The 17,553-nt window shown below is 36.9% G+C and overlaps 1 protein-coding gene and 1 pseudogene across 1 annotated transcript in view; both read right to left on the reverse strand.

Moving 5' to 3' along the window:
- LOC141569540 (gamma-taxilin-like) overlaps positions 1-17,553 on the reverse strand; it is a 300,573-nt gene that overhangs the window by 264,148 nt on the left and 18,872 nt on the right. The gene's annotated exons all lie outside the window — the stretch shown is intronic.
- LOC141569623 (gamma-taxilin-like) overlaps positions 5,780-17,553 on the reverse strand; it is a 52,067-nt pseudogene continuing 40,293 nt past the window's right edge.

The raw sequence follows: 17,553 nt of genomic DNA on the forward strand, positions 1-17,553 counted from the left end.
GTTGAGCTTTAACTGCTTTTGGCTTGTCAGTAGGTAGGGTTGACTCCAAGGCTGACTAGCTGTGAAAACTGGCTAGGCCCACAGTGGATGAGGTGCCGTGTTGGGATTGAACCCTCAGATTAGGCTTAGCCCCTATGGGCTCTTGTGCTTGTAGAGAATTCCCTTTGTAGGTCAAACCCGGTAATACAGTGGTTTGGTCTGCAGTTGATCTCTCAGTGTGTTGATTCTTGTACCTCTTGGGCTGGGCCCTGATGTAGGGAAATTTCTGAACAAAACAAACCAACAAGCACAAGGACAACAAAACAACAACAAAGAAAAAACCAAATACACTCACATGTAAAAACAACCGACAAACAACACTCAACACAGACAAAAATATCAGAAATACAAACATAAACAAAACTAAAGAAACACAAAAAAAAACAGCAACACCAAAAAAAAAATCAACAGAGAAATGAAGAGAGGGAGGAAAAGTAGGGCAAGGAAAAGGAAAAGAAAAAGAAAAAAAGAGAAAAGGGAAATTATATTTTATATATATATATATATATATATGTGTGTATATATATACTTATTTATGTTACATATATGTACATTATACGTTTTGTATACATATATGTACATTATATATATTATATGTATATACATACTTATTTATGTTATATATGTACATTATATGTTTTCCCTTCTCTTTTTAAATATATTTTAGCTAAATATATTATATGCTATAAAATGATAATATTAAAGTGAAAAAAAGGCCAAAAAAAAAAACCCCAAAACAAAAAAATAAGCAGTGCAGTCTTGGCTTAAGCCCACCAAGCTATGTCCATGTTGTCCTCTGCTGTAAAGACTCTTTTTTTTATTGTTGATGCATAGCCTGCAAGGTGGTGTCCAGAGTGACCATGGCATGGCAGTTCTAAATGAATGGGGTCATGGAATGTGGTTAGTAGTTTTTACATTCAGTGAAGTTTCTGCTGTCACCTGCACAAACGTGCACTGATTGCACCACAGCCAGCCCCTGGGAGGTGGTTTCATTCCCCGTGCGCAGCTGTCCTGGGTCTTAAGACATTTCCTCCATGGGGGGGGTGGGGGCTTGTATGGAGGGCCGGAGATTTCTAAGCTGCTGAAAGCCTGGAGCTGCCTCTGCCACCTGCTGCTAACTCCTGTGTATGTCTCTGCAGTTATAATTGCCCTGCCAGGAGCAGCCCAGAAAAGGTGGGGGCAGGGAAGGCAGTTGTCTTCTGTCTCCCAGCCCCTAGGTCAGAGCTGCAAACCGTCCTTTTCCAGATCCTGAGAACTGCAACTCCTCTGTAATCTGACACTCCTCAATTCAGAGACCAGTTTGAGGATCTGGAAGGGGGTGGGGTGGGATTGCTGTGGGAGAGTGGGGAGAGGGGCCCAGGTATGCAGTCTGCTTTCTATCTGACTGGGAGGCCACCTGGAGAGCTCAGCTGAGGTTACTGCCACAAACCCTGGGTATGCTGATCTGGCAGGAGAGATGAGCTGTGGGGTGCAGGGCAGGAGCCCAGAGCCTGGCTGTTGCAATCTCCAGTCCACATCCTGAGGCCCAATGTTATCTCAGCTGCTGTTGCAGGCTGAGTCCACACCACTCCCTTCCCTCTTCCCCTGCTCACCTGGTTTTCCCCCCTTCTAGTAATCCTCATGAGTCTCTTAGCTGTTCTCTGTGATAGGCAGAGAATCCTGTGATGGATAACAGATGTGCAATTTGTAGTAAGTTCCAGAGGAAAACTCAAGGAGCCCATCTCACTTCAGCCACTTTTATGACCCACGTATTTGTTTTTTCCTACTTTCTTTTTGTTGTTGATATCCAATTTCAAAGCCTTGATTTCAGAGATTGTGCTTGGTATGATTTCAATCTTCTTAAATTTGCTGATGCTAGGTTTATGTCCCAATATATGGTCTAACCTTCAGTAAGTTCCATGTACACTAGAAAAGAGTGTATAGTAATGAAGTGCTCTATAAATGTCATTTTGTCCATTTAATCTAATGTGTCATTTCGGGCTCATATTTCTTTGTTTTCTGTTTGGATGGCCTCTCCATAGCTGTCAATGCTATATTTAGGTTCCCCTACCATTACCATAATTGTGTTTTGGTCAGTTTCTCCTTTTCGTTCTGTTAATAGTTTCCGTCTATATTTCAGTGCTCCCGGATTGGGGGCATAAATATTGGTAACTGTTATGTTATTGTTGTATAGTCCCCTTCATTGTTATGAAATGTTTGTCTTTGTCTCGTTATTTTATTTTATCCTGAAGTCTGTTTCATCTGATATCAGTTTGACTGCTGCTTTTCCCTGAATACCATTTGCTTGGAGTGTGAGTTTCCACCCTTTCACTTTGAGTCTATATTTGTCCTTGTAGATGAGATGTGTCTCTTGGAGGCAGCATATATTTGGGTTTAGTTTTTTTGATGCAATTTGCTACTCTGTGCCATTTCATTGGTGAGTTCAGTTAAATTTAAATTTAGGGTGATTTTTAATATATGAGTATGTCCTCTCATTTTATCTCTGGTTTTCTGATAGGACAGTGTCTGCATTGCTTCTTTGTGTTTTTGTTGCTATTATTTCAGTGTGGTGGTATTCTAGGGTGTTACCCTCTGTTTTTCTTATTTTAATGTTACATATTTCAGTTCTGGATTTTTTTCATGTTTAGTGTTACGTTTTTGTAAAAGAAATTTTCATATTTAGAGTATTCCATTTGCTTCAGCATGCTTCCCTTCTCTATTCCCTTGTCTTGGATCAGATCTTTACACTGTCCCCTTTTATGTTTTTGATGTCACAAGTTATCCCTACTTATAATGTGAGTTGATTTTTGTGCTGCAGTACCAAATTGTCTCTTTCCTGTTTCTTAATTAGTTTTTTCCCCACTTATTTACTCTGTATGTTATGTGTAAATGTATAGTGTCCTATTTGGTGTAGAGGTTGTCATTTCCTTCTTCTGTCTGTTCATATACTACTCATGGTTTTGTATTCTTTTGCTTTTTTGTTTCAGGTCAGATAGCCTCCTTCAGTATTTCTTGTAGCGCAGTCATGTGTTAGAAAATCCCCTCAGCTTCTGTATATCTGGAAATGTCTTCATTCCTCCTTCATACCTAAAGGATATCTTTGCTGGATATATTATTTGTGGCTCATACTTCCTATTTTGATAATTTGAATACTTGATTCCTCTCCTTTCTGACTTGTACCTGCTGAAAAATTTGATGATATAATCTAATGGGCTTTCTTTTGTAGGTTACCATCTCCTTTTCCCTGGCTGTCTTGAGGATTCTTTCTTTGCCATTAATTTTTGATAGCTTTAATACAATGTGTCTTGGAGAAGGCCTGCTGGGATTGAGATAATTAGGTGTTCTATTTTCTCTTGGATATAAGGATCCAGTTCTTTCCAGAATTTGGGAAGTTCTCATTGACTATTTGTTTGAGTATATTCTCTGTTCCCTTCTCCCTTTCTTCTCCTTCTGGTATGCCCATTATTCCTATATTGCTGTTTCTAATGGAGTCAGAAAGTTCTTGTAGATTTATTTCATCTCTTTTAACTCTCAAGTCATTCTCTTGTTCCATCTGTGTCATTTCCAGATTTCTGTCTTCAATGTCACTGATTCTTCCTGCCATCTGGTCAGCTCTATTACCTAAGCTGGCTATTTTAATCTTCATTTATTTTATTGTGCTCTTAATCTCCAGAAATTCTATTTGGTTCTTTTTAAAACTTCAATTTCTTTGTTACAAAGTTCAATTTTGTTCTTTGTGTTTCTGAGTTCATTAAACTGCCTGTCGTTTCTTGCATCTCATTGAGTTTTTTCAGAACTGCAATCTTGAATTCTGTGTCATTTAAGTCACATATCTCCATGTCTTAATTTTCTGGAGACTTTTCATTTTCTTTCTGAGAAGTCTTGTTTCTTTGGTTTTTCATGGCAATTAATGAAATATTTCACTTCCTAGGTATGTACAGGAGTCAGTTCTGCAATAGGCTGATAGGCAGAGGTCTTTCTCGTCCTTTCCAATAGGTTTTGGCAGAATGTTTTATTTTCTCTCCAACTGCAGCCTTTTATTCTCTCATGATGTAGTGTAATATTTTCTCTGCACTGTTGCTGTTTCTCACACAATGGGGGAGGGAGTTTCCCTGGAAGATGGGTTTCTCCTCTGGTACCAGGTGGCTGGGTCTCAAGGCACTGCCTCCATGTAAGGGGAGTGCTTCTGAAATTGCAATGCTCTTCCTGCACCCGTTTCATGGCCTGTGTGTTTCAGCATCTGTTTACCCCTGCAGGGATCCACCCAGATATGTGAGGGCAAGGGTGGGGTGGGTTGCGAGAGGTGGCTCTCTGCAATGGCAGCCACCACCAGCACAGTCAGTCCTGCACCTCAGGCTCCCTGCCTTTTGCCAGAACTAGGTGAACCATGGGTCTCTGGCTGTGCCAGTTCTCCGAACTGGAAATGTTCTATTTTTCTTTTTTCTTTTTGATCTGACACTGCTACTATTCCACTTCTAACACTGGGGAGGTTGGGGTGGTGCCAGCTCCTGGAGGGTAGGCAGGGGTCAGCTAGGCTCCGTGCCTATGCCTTCTGACCTCCGATTGGCAGTGAGGGCTTATACCGACATTCTCACCCTTCTTCACCGAGTCTTTGCTCTGAGGTCTCTGCTATGAGCGGTGGGTTCAGCCATGTTATATACTGATCCCTCATGCGGGTCCGTGGGCCATAAGGGGAGCACTAGCAATCTTAATGCTTCCTTCTTCCAAGACTCATGTAGCTCGATTACAGGAAGTTCAGGTAACGACCTCGATATGTGTTCTTCAGCCCTGTGGCCCATATCTCAGCACTTCCTCTTTCCCTCCTTCTGCGCTCACCCACTTTGCCCACCTTTAGATAATTTCAGTTGCACATCTCTTAATCTTGCCTGTCTGCTGCACAGGGAATCCTTTGTGGAATTATAGCTGTTAAATTTTTATCAATTCCAGGGAAGATTGCAAGAGAGTCACCTCACGCCATGTAATCCCCCAGTGATGTTACTCTTGACATCTGTCTTTTAAAGTGTACCGTAAGTGGGAGAGCTATAGTAACTTCCTCCCAGGCTGTTCACCTGCAACATAAAAACTTGCTTTCTTGCCTTTATAGGATTAGAGGGAAGTAAGTGCTCATTAACAACTATTAGATTGGTGCAAAAGTAATTGTGGTTCAAAAGGTTAAAAAAGCGAAAACCACAATTACTTTTGCACCAACCTAATAATGCAATAAAAAGTCCCTGAAATTCTATATCCAAGTGCCCTCATATATGTGACACATTTTAACCTTTTGTACCAACCCCCTCCTCCCTCATCTTCTGGTAGTCACTAGCCTGTCATCTGTGTCTATGACTTTTGGTTTCTTTGTCTTGTTTTCTACACCTTGCCACAAATTACATCATAGAAATCTCTAAAATTGAATGGGGTAAAAAGATGCCCACAGTGTTCTGGCTGAATAAAATGACTTCTGTCAACAAATCACAGTGTCCTGCTTATTGAAATTCTGTGCAATAATTGACCATGGTTTAAGATTTGAAATATCAGCTATTTATAACAATTTTCTTTGAAATTAATTGCTGTGACACAGTTCCAAACACATTAAATATAAAGAATACACAGAGACTGTTAATCATTACGTATTTACTAAACCTTAACATAGTACATAAAATAATATTCATATTAATGAAAAATGTCTAGAAAATATCTTTTACAAGCAAAATAAGACTGTCTCATCAATTCTGTATCTCCATGAAAGATGTGAATTTAGTACTGCATTTTTTTTCTCCAGTTATTTTTATTTACAGTGTGAAGCAGATTTTTACGCAACACCCGAAAAATGTAGCGTGATAACCAGGTGTAATGTAAGTGTTTCAAACATAAATAAAAACTGCACATTTCATAAACACAGAATGTACTCGTATACATTTGAAGATGAAACGGTCTGATAGTCTAGATCCATGTTTTTTCTATACATTGGAATGCACTTCCACTACAGATTTTCAACTCCAAAAGTTTTCACAAAATTGGTGCAAGAAACACAATTTTACTGATCTTAGCATTTAAACTACTTCTGGGCAAGCTACAGTGTTTTCATACAAGGGTTGCAAACAAAGGACCAGAGAGCAAGTATTTAAGGACTCACTCAAATCAAGTTGTAGTATGAAAGCAGCCCTGTTCTGGAATATAGTAGATACCGGAAATGTTAGAGAACCATTTAAAAGGGAACACTTCAGGTTGTGTATTTTTTCGCACCTTCCCTAATTTCATAACCAGAGGGAAAATTCTGAAAGGAAACCACAAGCTTCCCAAACAATCCAGATCCTTTTATGATCTTGTATTGTTAATTCACCCAAATCAGTAGAGCAAGAGCTGTCAACCACGCTGCTTTCAATCCACACTGTGGATTGACCTTCCACACAAAACAAGTGCCCAAAGGAAGTGTGGAGTACCACACACTACCTTCATAAAACGTGAAGAAGTTACAAGCAAAGGGTCCTGCTGAAGTATGACCACTAGTATTCATTTGAAGTGAAAGTATACTTGACATACCTTTACTTCCTCTCAAAGAAATGGGTCCAATATATCATTCAGCAGCTGAAGGAGATGCTTATAAAACATTGATAGGGTTTGTTTGGTTTTGCTAATTTGGGCACAGAAATGAAATTTGTTAGATTTCCTGTACCTTATTTTCCCTTCACTGTCTGGCCTCTTGATTTTCATGGTCAGTGGAGGGAATTGATAAGTAAGTTTGTTCCACTCTGGGCTCTTTTTTCTATTAAAAAATTTTCCATTATCACCCATTTTAGTTCACGAGTATGAGAGGAACACTAAAACCACCCAGGAAAATATAGAACAAAACTATGAAATGCAGGAAATTCCCCATTCTAAATGTAGGTACCTACGTACTGATTTTGCTTTTTCATTTGGACATCTGTTCTAACCTGAAACTAAAGCAGTATAGCTGTTTTTATCATATAAACATTACCGGGTTGTCCAATGAGTCGCCTGCAATCCATCACACTTTCTTTACAAATGACATCTTCATATACGTATTCTGCCACAACTCTGAGAAAGTCAAGACTTGAGGTCATGTCAATTTATCCAGTGATAAAAATATTGTAAAAAACCTAACCTGATTAAACATGCTATGCTTATTTCATAGCCCAAGACCGAGCTTTTTTCACTTGGCATTTAAATGAGCTACTGGAAAAAAAACTATAATAACTTCTGTATTTTCTCTTTTTATATTAGTGGACTAGAGATTTTAAATTAGTTTTAGTTTTCACATAGGGAGCCACTGTCATAATAAATCTAAATTTAATTATGATAATTATATGCAAAGAGCTGGTTGATTATATGATGAAATAATGAACACATGAAGAGACACATTGAACGGACAAGGAAATGAAGGGGAAAATATGGCAGATAGGCAATATAGCTGTGGAAGATGTACACCCTAAAACTGCAAAACTGCTAAGCAGCCTTCTTTATACATAGCTAAATAGTTCTAAGAAAATACAGATGTGATAGGAAAAGTAAGAACACTTTTATCAGGAAACCAATACTAACCTACTACAGAAAAGTTATACACAAAATATCTCCCTACATGTATTAAAAACAAAAAAGTCTATGTTCTTGACTTTTCTGGAAAGAATTAAACAAATCCATCAGATCCTTGGAAGGATAGATTCAGAATAAAACCACATTAGTATCAGAACTAGAGGCAGGATAATTCAGGTAAGTGAGAAGGAAAGTGATGTTAAAATTACTAAATCCTTAGCTTAGGCATCTTCACCAGCCACACATACATTTTACTTCAGATTCTGTTAAAAATCAAATTAACCCAAAATTAAGGGCACTGTTCTTAATCCAATGGTACAAGATCCCAATTTTCAGAACTTGAGAGTAAGATTCAGCTATGCCCATCAATCACCTTAGTTTGCAATATTCCTCTACCACCTTTGTCCCAAGTAGGGATTCTGAGCCAGGCACTGTTAAGAAAACAAGGATAAGACAGAGCCAAAGCCCTATGCTATGGGTAATCACCCACAAAACTGTACTACAAGGCAGAGTGAGACAAAGGCCATGGGAAGAGGATATGGAAGGCCTGGGAAGAGTGCTAACGTACAGGGATCTTTATAGTCATCAGCAAAGAGGAATGTGTTCCAGTCCAGAGGATTCTCCAGAAGGATAGGAAACTGGGGAGCCCCTCTCTCAAAACGGAGCTCCTTTCTCAATACCACGTGTGTGCTCGAGTCCAGCTCACACTTTCACTGTTCACCCTCATTGAAGCCTCACCTGAAAGGACTGGCAGGCAGAACTAATCTGCTCAGGCTCACTGACCTTTCCACATTACTGGGTCTACAAATACCCACACGTGGTAATTACAGCACTTAACATGACCAAGCACTGCCTCAAATACAGCAGATACTTTTGTTGTTCTCATTTTTAGCAATGAAGAAACAGAAATGCTAAACAACTTCTCAATGGTCTACAATAAATTATGCAAGAATAGTTATTAATCCAAGAAATTTCACTAACAAGTATGTGCTGTCAACCACTATGTAAGACCTGAAAATAATGATGACTACAATCTACTGACAGCTTACAAACGCCAGACCCCACTGTTCCTAATGACCTCCAGTTTTTAAAATGGCAATTTTTAAGGGGAAACGCCAAAGTAAATAGCCTGCCCCAAGGAAGTCACAGATCTCAGTGCTAGAGTCCATGGTCCAAACCAAGGTGCTCCTGTTTATTTCAGGACTGATGGAGATAACCAGATTCTTTGCAATTTCCTTTTAGCCCATATTCTGATCTGGAATGACCCAAACCATTTCTCACACCAAATATTAACAACAAGTTTTTAAATTCTATATGGATGTCCTGGTAATGTTGTATGTACAAATACGAAATTTAAAAGAGTAAAGATATTTTAGGCAGCTTAGATCCTCAGGGACATTCTGTTTGAATCAAAATATGTCATTAATTTCCTTGGCCTGGATCCTGAAAAAATAATTTACACAGCTCTTTGGGAAAGACCTGGGGAGAGATCATCTGAAGTGATGTTTCTTTGTTTAATCTGCTTCTAACAACAAACTGTGTTTAATAGAAGAATTCTATTTAACAATGATAGAATGTTGAAAGTATTGAGATAATTAGTAACTTGGGACAATTTCAGGGCACCATACCTCAATATGCCAGTGGAGCATTAGAAAAGATAAAGTTAAAATCATACCAGATCAATATAGACACATCCAACTGGTAATTAAGCTTAAAATAATGACATACAAATTTAGTAGCAGTATTCTACTCTAAATATGTAAATATGGAAATACTTTTTCAACTTCCTGTCTGAAGGTTGTACAGAGTTCAGTCTTCCTTGTCAGGATAGTCTGGAAATCTTCAAACTTATCCATATAAAGAGAAATCTAGAGAAAAGAAAAAAGCATAAAATATTCTGAGTTTCAGGTAAGCAGTTTCAAAATCCCAAAGATGTTGAAAAGAATGTAATATGGCTAACCAACCGTGACTTCTTACATGCAATAATAATAGGAACAAATGCATACTAAATGTGTCAACAGCCACAGGATGGGTAAAATTCTTGTAACTGACTGAAATGCATGGAAATGCATTGATATTTACAAATTTTGTTCGTTTAATCTAAGTGTAAATGCTTAAAATGTATAAATATTTACTAGCTCCATCCCATCAACCATAATAAGAGCTAAAGAGTAGTGACGTAACTAAGTTTCAAATAACCACAATGCTTTATGCACCAGGGCTTCTCCTTACATTTGAAAACTTGTTCTAGGAAAAAGAGCATTCCTTTAAGGGTCCTATCTGTACAGTTCTTTGCGAGCCATCAAGGATATCTCTTTCCTTGAAGTAGAATGGTAACATAGCAGAAGCCAAAGAACGGTTTGGTTGGAGGAGAAAGAATTTAGGGGGAGTACAGTTGATAAAAAGCTACAACAGGTAGAAACATCAATTTTTCTTTAAATCCACCATCAAGGAATTTTTATTCTAGGTGGAAAATATGCTAACTGAATACACAATGCAGACTCACCTTTTCCTTCCCCCTCAGAAAAGGAGTTGGTGGGGGGCTAGGGGCAAAAAGGAACATGCACTCAAAGGAGTTGTGTGCTAGTCTTCAAGTGGTAGTGTACTTTAAAACTATTTAAGGGAGTTCTTACATTAAATATCACACACACACACACACACACACACACTCACACACTTACCAAGAACTGGACCTGTGTACGCATATGCAGTTTTTTAAACTACTTATAGAACAAAATATGCACTTTCTGCCTGCTTTATTTTCCTCGTAGAACAAAATTTGAATGATTGTAGAGAAAAATATGTAGAATGGTAGAAAGGTCACACTGAAATAGGCTGACAAGCCATCCTGATTTCCTTGGAATGAGGGGTTTCCTGGGACACATGATTTATATTGTTAAAGTCAAGAACAGTCTTTGTTAAATCACCAGGAGTTAGTCAGACAAAATCAAGAGGAAAATACCAAGAGGACAAGAGACCTATTCTTCCATTCTAGCTGGCACTGCCTTGAAACAAGGAGACAAAAAAATCCTTCTAACTTCTGTTGTCAAGTTACCTGCTATTTTAACTGTACTTCTTGATGTTTCATTTCTTCATATATGGGCCTCAATTCTGTTGCTTCTTTTAATAACTAGAAAACAGAAACATTCTGGCAATGTACTAGGCAAAGTATTAACAGTAATTACACATATGACTAAAATGTCAAATGGCCAGATATGTAGATTCAACCCTTCGCTGCATTATTTTAGAAAGAACCACAGCTCAGGGGGTGAAACATCCTAATAACAAAAGTCAATCACCTCTATCTTCGATCTGTAACACTTGTGAGTGCACAGGAATGTAGGAATAACCTTCAAACTGTTTAAAGATTAAGATTAAGGAAAAAAGTATCCTAGGAGTTTAATAAGGCTTAAGAAATTTAGGGTTCAGTTGTGATTGAGATGAAATTAGAAACCTGCAGTTAGAAGGAAACAAACAAACAAAACCCACAAAAAGCTACGAATCTTGACATTATCTGAGTGGTTCAGAAGCCTCTTCACTCTGGGAGAATTGAGGTGAGGCTTGTAGAAAGGGTATGGAGCAAAACCATCAGAATGGAGATCATGTTTTGGACTACTTTTTCAAAAGCTGCAGAGAGCAAAGAATAGGTGAGTTTTAAAGAAAATTATATAGTGAACTTGCATAGTAGACAGTTCTGAAATTCAGTCCTTGAATTTCTGAAGCAAAATCATACACATAGTCTAAACAAGCCTTAAAGTTACTTGATCCAAACAGAAAGTACACACATGTAATATATATAGGTGTGTACGTGTGTGCATGTGTTTACTGTGTACTCCAAGTCAAAAATGGCAACTGTTTCTTCAGTTGTGCAATAGACCATACTATTGGCATGCACTAAAAGGTCCACGTTGTGAAAATGTACCTATGTAAGCTCAGACTCACACTTAGTACGAGTTGTTCACATTACGAGGAAGACTCAGGAACTATGTATTCCATACCACGCTTTACCACAAAGACTAGGCAACTCGAATGACACACTGGATGGAATAGTCCACATTATTACATTCATTCTTTACTTATTTAAATTAACCATATATACTTTATTATGTGTACACTACTATGGGGGATTTCACTATGTTTATAATTATTAACAGGTAAATTACTCTGAGCATACACTCAAGAGACACTGTGACATGACTGGGAAACAGAATTCTGTTAAATTTTATGACAAAATTATACCAGTGTAGTTACTCATTATTGGTATACATGGTATGAATTCTAATTACCTGTAGCTCGACATGTCTAGCTTGTCAAATAATTGTCACTATTTTGAACCTGGTGAGCATTATCTAAAAATCAAGTTAATACTCCACACAAGAAAAGTAAAGCATGTGCAAATGATACCACCAAGTTGATATAAAAATTACAGTACATTTTTATATGAAAATACTATCAGAAATAAAATACAGCATATATTGTAATGTTTCTCAATCTAGACAGTGAAAATCCATTATGCATAACTCACGTCTATGTAAAATACTGAATGAGTTCAACCGTTATAAATGGCTTTGGTTACAATTCAGTATTTTTTTTAAGAAATAGAACTTGCAGACTGTCTCTCCCTTTGATGTTTACCATCAATTTCTTTTATTAGCTGTGTTGTTTGCTGAAGTTTGGCAACCAGCTGTTGCTGCAGTCCCTTGTAGTTGAACACTTTATCAATATCCTGTAGGAGAAACACAATTTCTTCTGACACTTAATAAAAAAGGGTACACTATTGGTGGTGAGATATAAGACAAACTGCAATAATTTCCTTTCCTGTTTTTCCTGCTAATACAATTATAACTAATAACACTGGGTCTTTATGTCCATCTGCTTGAGAAGCATCTATTTGTAGCACCTTATAAACCTTCCTGCACCTGCAAGAATGATCCCAACTGACTACCTACCCAGTACCATCCTTGGTGAGCTGCCCTATCAATGGTTTTATATTTCCTGTTCTGCTCCACATTAAAAATTGGGCCCAAGCTATCATCGAAAAATGGATAAGGACATCAAACTATTAAATGCTTTCATCATACACACATAAATTCCTGGACAATTTTTTTCTCCTCATTAAATTTCCACATATTTCTTAAGTGTTAAACCCTGGCACAGTGGATGCTCATGGACAAATTCTGCCCCTTGATGAATCATGTTCCCTAACCTATAAAGACTAACAAGGTCACCTACTTTATGCAGTTACTGTAAGAAATCACACAATGCATAAACTACTTAAAGTACTTGGTGCCTGGTATGTATGACACATCTGGTAAGAGAATTAGTTGTTATTTTTCTCCAAACTGAATTGTTAACTGGTACTTATATACAATAATGTCAACACAACATCATTCTCAGATGGAGAAATAGTAATTCTTTTAGTCACAATATTCCATATGATAGGAAAAAATGCTGCTTGCTAACAGGCAATCTAATTAGCTTTTCAGGAGGGCACCTAGTTGGCTTCCATTGCAAACAGCCTGATTAGATTATTTAATTATTCCCCCTCCAAAAAAGAGAAAATTATGGAATAGCTAAAATAAACAAGATTAATAAGAAATAAGACATAAACATGTACTTTCCAAATTCACTACATTAAGAATGAATACAGTCAAGTTGACAGCTATAAAAGCAACTTACAAAAAATCCACGGCATTCCTATATACTAACAATGAAATCTCAGAAAAAGAAATAAAACAAACAAACAAACAATTCCTCCTGCAACTGCAACAAAAAGAATAAAATACCTAGAAATAAACTTAACCAAAGCCATAAAAGCCCTACACACTTAAAGTCTAAGTCATTTTTAAATAAATTAAAGATGACACAAAGAAATGGAAAGATGTTATGTGTTCATGGATTGGAAAATTCAACATGTTTAAAATGGCCATGTTACCCAAAACAATATACAGATTTAATGAAATCCCCATCAAAAAGCCCAATGGCATTTTTTAAAGAAATAGAACAAAAAATAATCAGTTTTCTATGGAAACAAGCCAAAGAAATCCTTAAAAATAGAATAATACTGGATATATAACACTGCTTGACTTCATAGCAAAAATAATCAAAATAGTGTGGTTCTGGCAGAAAAACATATACACAGAATAATGAAATAGAATTGAGAGCCCAGAAATAAACCCACATAAATATGGACAGATACTTTTTGAAAAAGGAGCGAAAAAAATACAATGGAGAGAAGACAGCCTCTTCAAAATGGTGCTGGGAGAACTGGAATGCCACATGCAATGGAATGGAACTATACTGCTGTCTGTCACCATGTACCAAAATTAATGCACAATGGATTAAAGACCTCAACGTAAGACCTGAAACAATGAACTGCATAGAAGAAAATGTAGATAGTAAACTTACGGATCTTGGGTTCAAAGAGGCTTTTAATGAATTTGACCTCAAAGGCAAGGAAAGTAAAATCTACAATAAAAGAATGGGTCTGTATCAAACTAAAAAGCTTCTGCACAGCAAAAGAAATCAACAACAAAATAAAAAGGCAACTAGCAGAATGAGAGAACATATTTGCAAACAACACGTCAGATAAGGGACAAATATCCAAAATATATAAGGAACACATATAACACAACAACAACAACAACAACAAAATCAAACAATCCAAGTAAAAATGGGCGAGGACCTGAAGAGACATTTCTCCAAAGAGGACATATAGATTGCCAATAAACATGAAAAGATGCTCAACATCACTAATCATAAGAAAAATGCATATAAAAACCACAAGGAGATATCACCTCACACCAGTTAGGATGGCTATCATCAAGAAGACAAATAATAAAAAGTGTTGGAGAGGTTGTGGAGAAAAAGGAACCATCATACACTGTTGGTGGGAATGCAGAGTGTTGCAGCCGCAATGGAAGGCATTATGGATGTTCCTAAAAAAATTAAGAATACCACCATTCTTAATTTTTTGAGTGGGGGGTGGGAGATGAGGGTATGGGGGATCAAATATATGGTGATAGAAGGAGAACTGACTCGGTTGTGAACACACAATGGGATTTACAGATGATGTAATACAGAATTGTACACCTGAAATCTATGTAATTTTACTAACAATTGTCACCCCAATAAATTTAAAAAATAAATTAAAAAAAAATAATTAAGAATAGATTTACCATATGACCCAGCAATCCCTCTCCTAGGTATCTACTCTCAAAATCTGAAAATATTTATCTGTAAAGACATATGTGCTCCGATGTTCACTGCAGCTTTGGTCATGGTGGCCAAGACATGCAAACAAGCAAAGTTAGATGATTGCATAAAGAAGATATGGTATATATACACAATAGAAAACTCTTCTGCCATAAGAAAAGATGAAATAATACCATTTGAGACAACATGGGTGGATATTGACATTATTATGATATGAGAAATAAGTTAAAAAGTTGAGAACCATACGATTTCACTGATATGTGGGATATAAAACTGAAAGCCACAAAGGAACAAGACCCAGAAACACACAAACAAAAACTCATAGATACAGAGAATAGTTTAGTGGTTACCAGAAGGTAAGGGGAGAAGGAGGTGGTAGATGAGGGAAAAGGGATCAAATATATGGTGATGAAAAGAGAAGTAATTCTGGGTGGTGAACACACAATGTGATATATAGATGATGTATTATAGAATTGCACACCTGAAATCTATGTAACTTTAGTAACATATGTCACACCAATAAACTTTAATTAAAAAAAAAAGGAGAACTGACTCTGAGTGGTGAATACACAATTTGATATATAGATGATGTATTACAGAACTGTACATATGAAACTTAAATAAATGTACTAATAGTTATCACACCAATAAATTTTAATTTTTAAAGAAAGAACAATATACAACTGGACTTAAACTGGATAAACATCAGAATCTTTTTTCTGGTACTAAAATGCTCATGAGTTCTGAAAATTAAGCTCACGAAATTGTTGCCACAGTGTTGCTAACCTTTATTTTATATCTGAAAGATAGTTCATTATGAATTTGTACCAACTGGACAGTTAACCAGTTTACTATTTGGAAGTGTTGAACAGGCTGTGTGGAAAAATTAGATGACCTGAACTTTTCACCAACAATTCATGGCTCCTGTATCACGACAATGCAGCAGCTCACAGGGCACTGTCTGTGAGGGAGTTTTTAGCTAGTAAACTAATACCTCTATTGGAACATTCTCACAACTACCTTGATCTGGCTGCCAATTACTTCTTTCTTTTTTATTTTTTATTTATTTATTTATTTATTATTTTATTAGTTTCAGGTGCACAAGACAAAGCAAAACTTAGACATTTATCATTTATATCCCTCACACTGTGTGAACCCACCGCCCCCATCCACTATCCCTCTGTACGTTCCCCAAATTAATTTTCAAAACCCCATGACCATCTTGTGGTTACCGACTATTTTCTAAACCTCTCACCTTCCCCTTATCCCCACCGCCCCGCCCCTCTAGCAACCCTCAGTTTTTCCTCCATGTTTCCAAAACTGTCTCTGATTAGTTCATTCACTTATTCTTTTCTTTAGATTCCGCATATAAGTGAGATCATATGGTATTTGTCTTTCTCTTTCTGACTTATTTCATTTAACATAATGTTCTCTAGGTCCATCCATGTTGTTGCAAATGGTAAGATTTCTTTCTTCTTTATGGCTGCGTAATACTCCATTGTATAAATGTACCAGTTTCTTAATCCAGTCATCTACTGATGGGCATTTCGGTTGTTTCCAGGTCTTGGCTATTGTGTATAGTGCTGCAATAAACATAGGAGTGCATAAAGATTTTTGAATTGGAGTTTTGGATTTCTCCGGATAGATACCTAGGAATGGGATTGCTGGATCATAAGGTAGTTCCATTTTCAGATTTTTGAGATACCTCCAAACTGTTTTCCATAGTGGCTGCACCAATCTACATTCCCACCAACAGTGCACCAGCATTTCCTTTTCTCCGCATCCACGCCAGCACTTGTTGTTTGTTGATTTATTGATGATAGCCATTTTGACTGGGGTGAGGTGGTATCTCATTGTGGTTTTTATTTGCATTTCTCTGATGGTTAGTGAGGTTGAACATTTCTTCATATGTTTGTTTGCCATCTGTATGTCCTTGTTAGAAAAATGTCTCTTCATGTCCTCTGCCCATTTTTTAATTGGGTTGTTTCTTTTTTTGGAGTTGAGTTGAGTGAGTTTTTTATAAATTTGTGATATTAACCCCTTATCAGATATATCATTGGCAAATATCTTTCCCCATTCAGTAGGATCCCTTTTTGTTTTATTGATGGTTTCCTTTGCTGTGAAAAAGCTTTTTAGTTTGATGTAATCCCACATGTTTATTTTTCTCTTATTTCTCATGGGATATATCAGTAAAAATCTTACTCGGTAATGTCTGTGAAGTTTCTTCCTATATTTTCTTCTAGGAATTTTATGGTTTCAGATCTTACATTTAAATCTTTAAGCCATTTTGAATTTATTTTTGTATGTGGTGTAAGGAGGTGATCCAGCTTCATCTTTTTGCATGTGTCTGTCCAAGTTTCCCAGCACCATTTATTGAATAGACTGTCTTTACCCCACCGTACATTCTTGCTTCCATTGTCATAGATTAAATGGCCATATAGGCATGGATTTATTTCTGGACTCTCTATTCTGTTCCATTGATCTATGGGTCTGTTTTTATGCCAGTACCATGCTGTTTTGATTACTGTAGCCTTGTAGTATAATTTGAAGTCAGGTATTGTTATACCTCCCACTTTGTTCTTATTTCTCAAGATTGTTGAAGATATCCGGGGTCTTTTGTTATCCCATATAAATTTTAGGATTATATGTTCTATTTCTGTGAAAATTGTCGTTGGTAGTTTGATAGGAATTGCGTTGAATATGTATATTGCCTTAGGCAGTATGGACATTTTAACTATATTAATTCTTCCTATCCATGAACATGGTATG

This window comes from Rhinolophus sinicus, chromosome X, assembly GCF_036562045.2.
Source record: "Rhinolophus sinicus isolate RSC01 chromosome X, ASM3656204v1, whole genome shotgun sequence".
Classification (NCBI taxonomy): domain Eukaryota; kingdom Metazoa; phylum Chordata; class Mammalia; order Chiroptera; family Rhinolophidae; genus Rhinolophus; species Rhinolophus sinicus.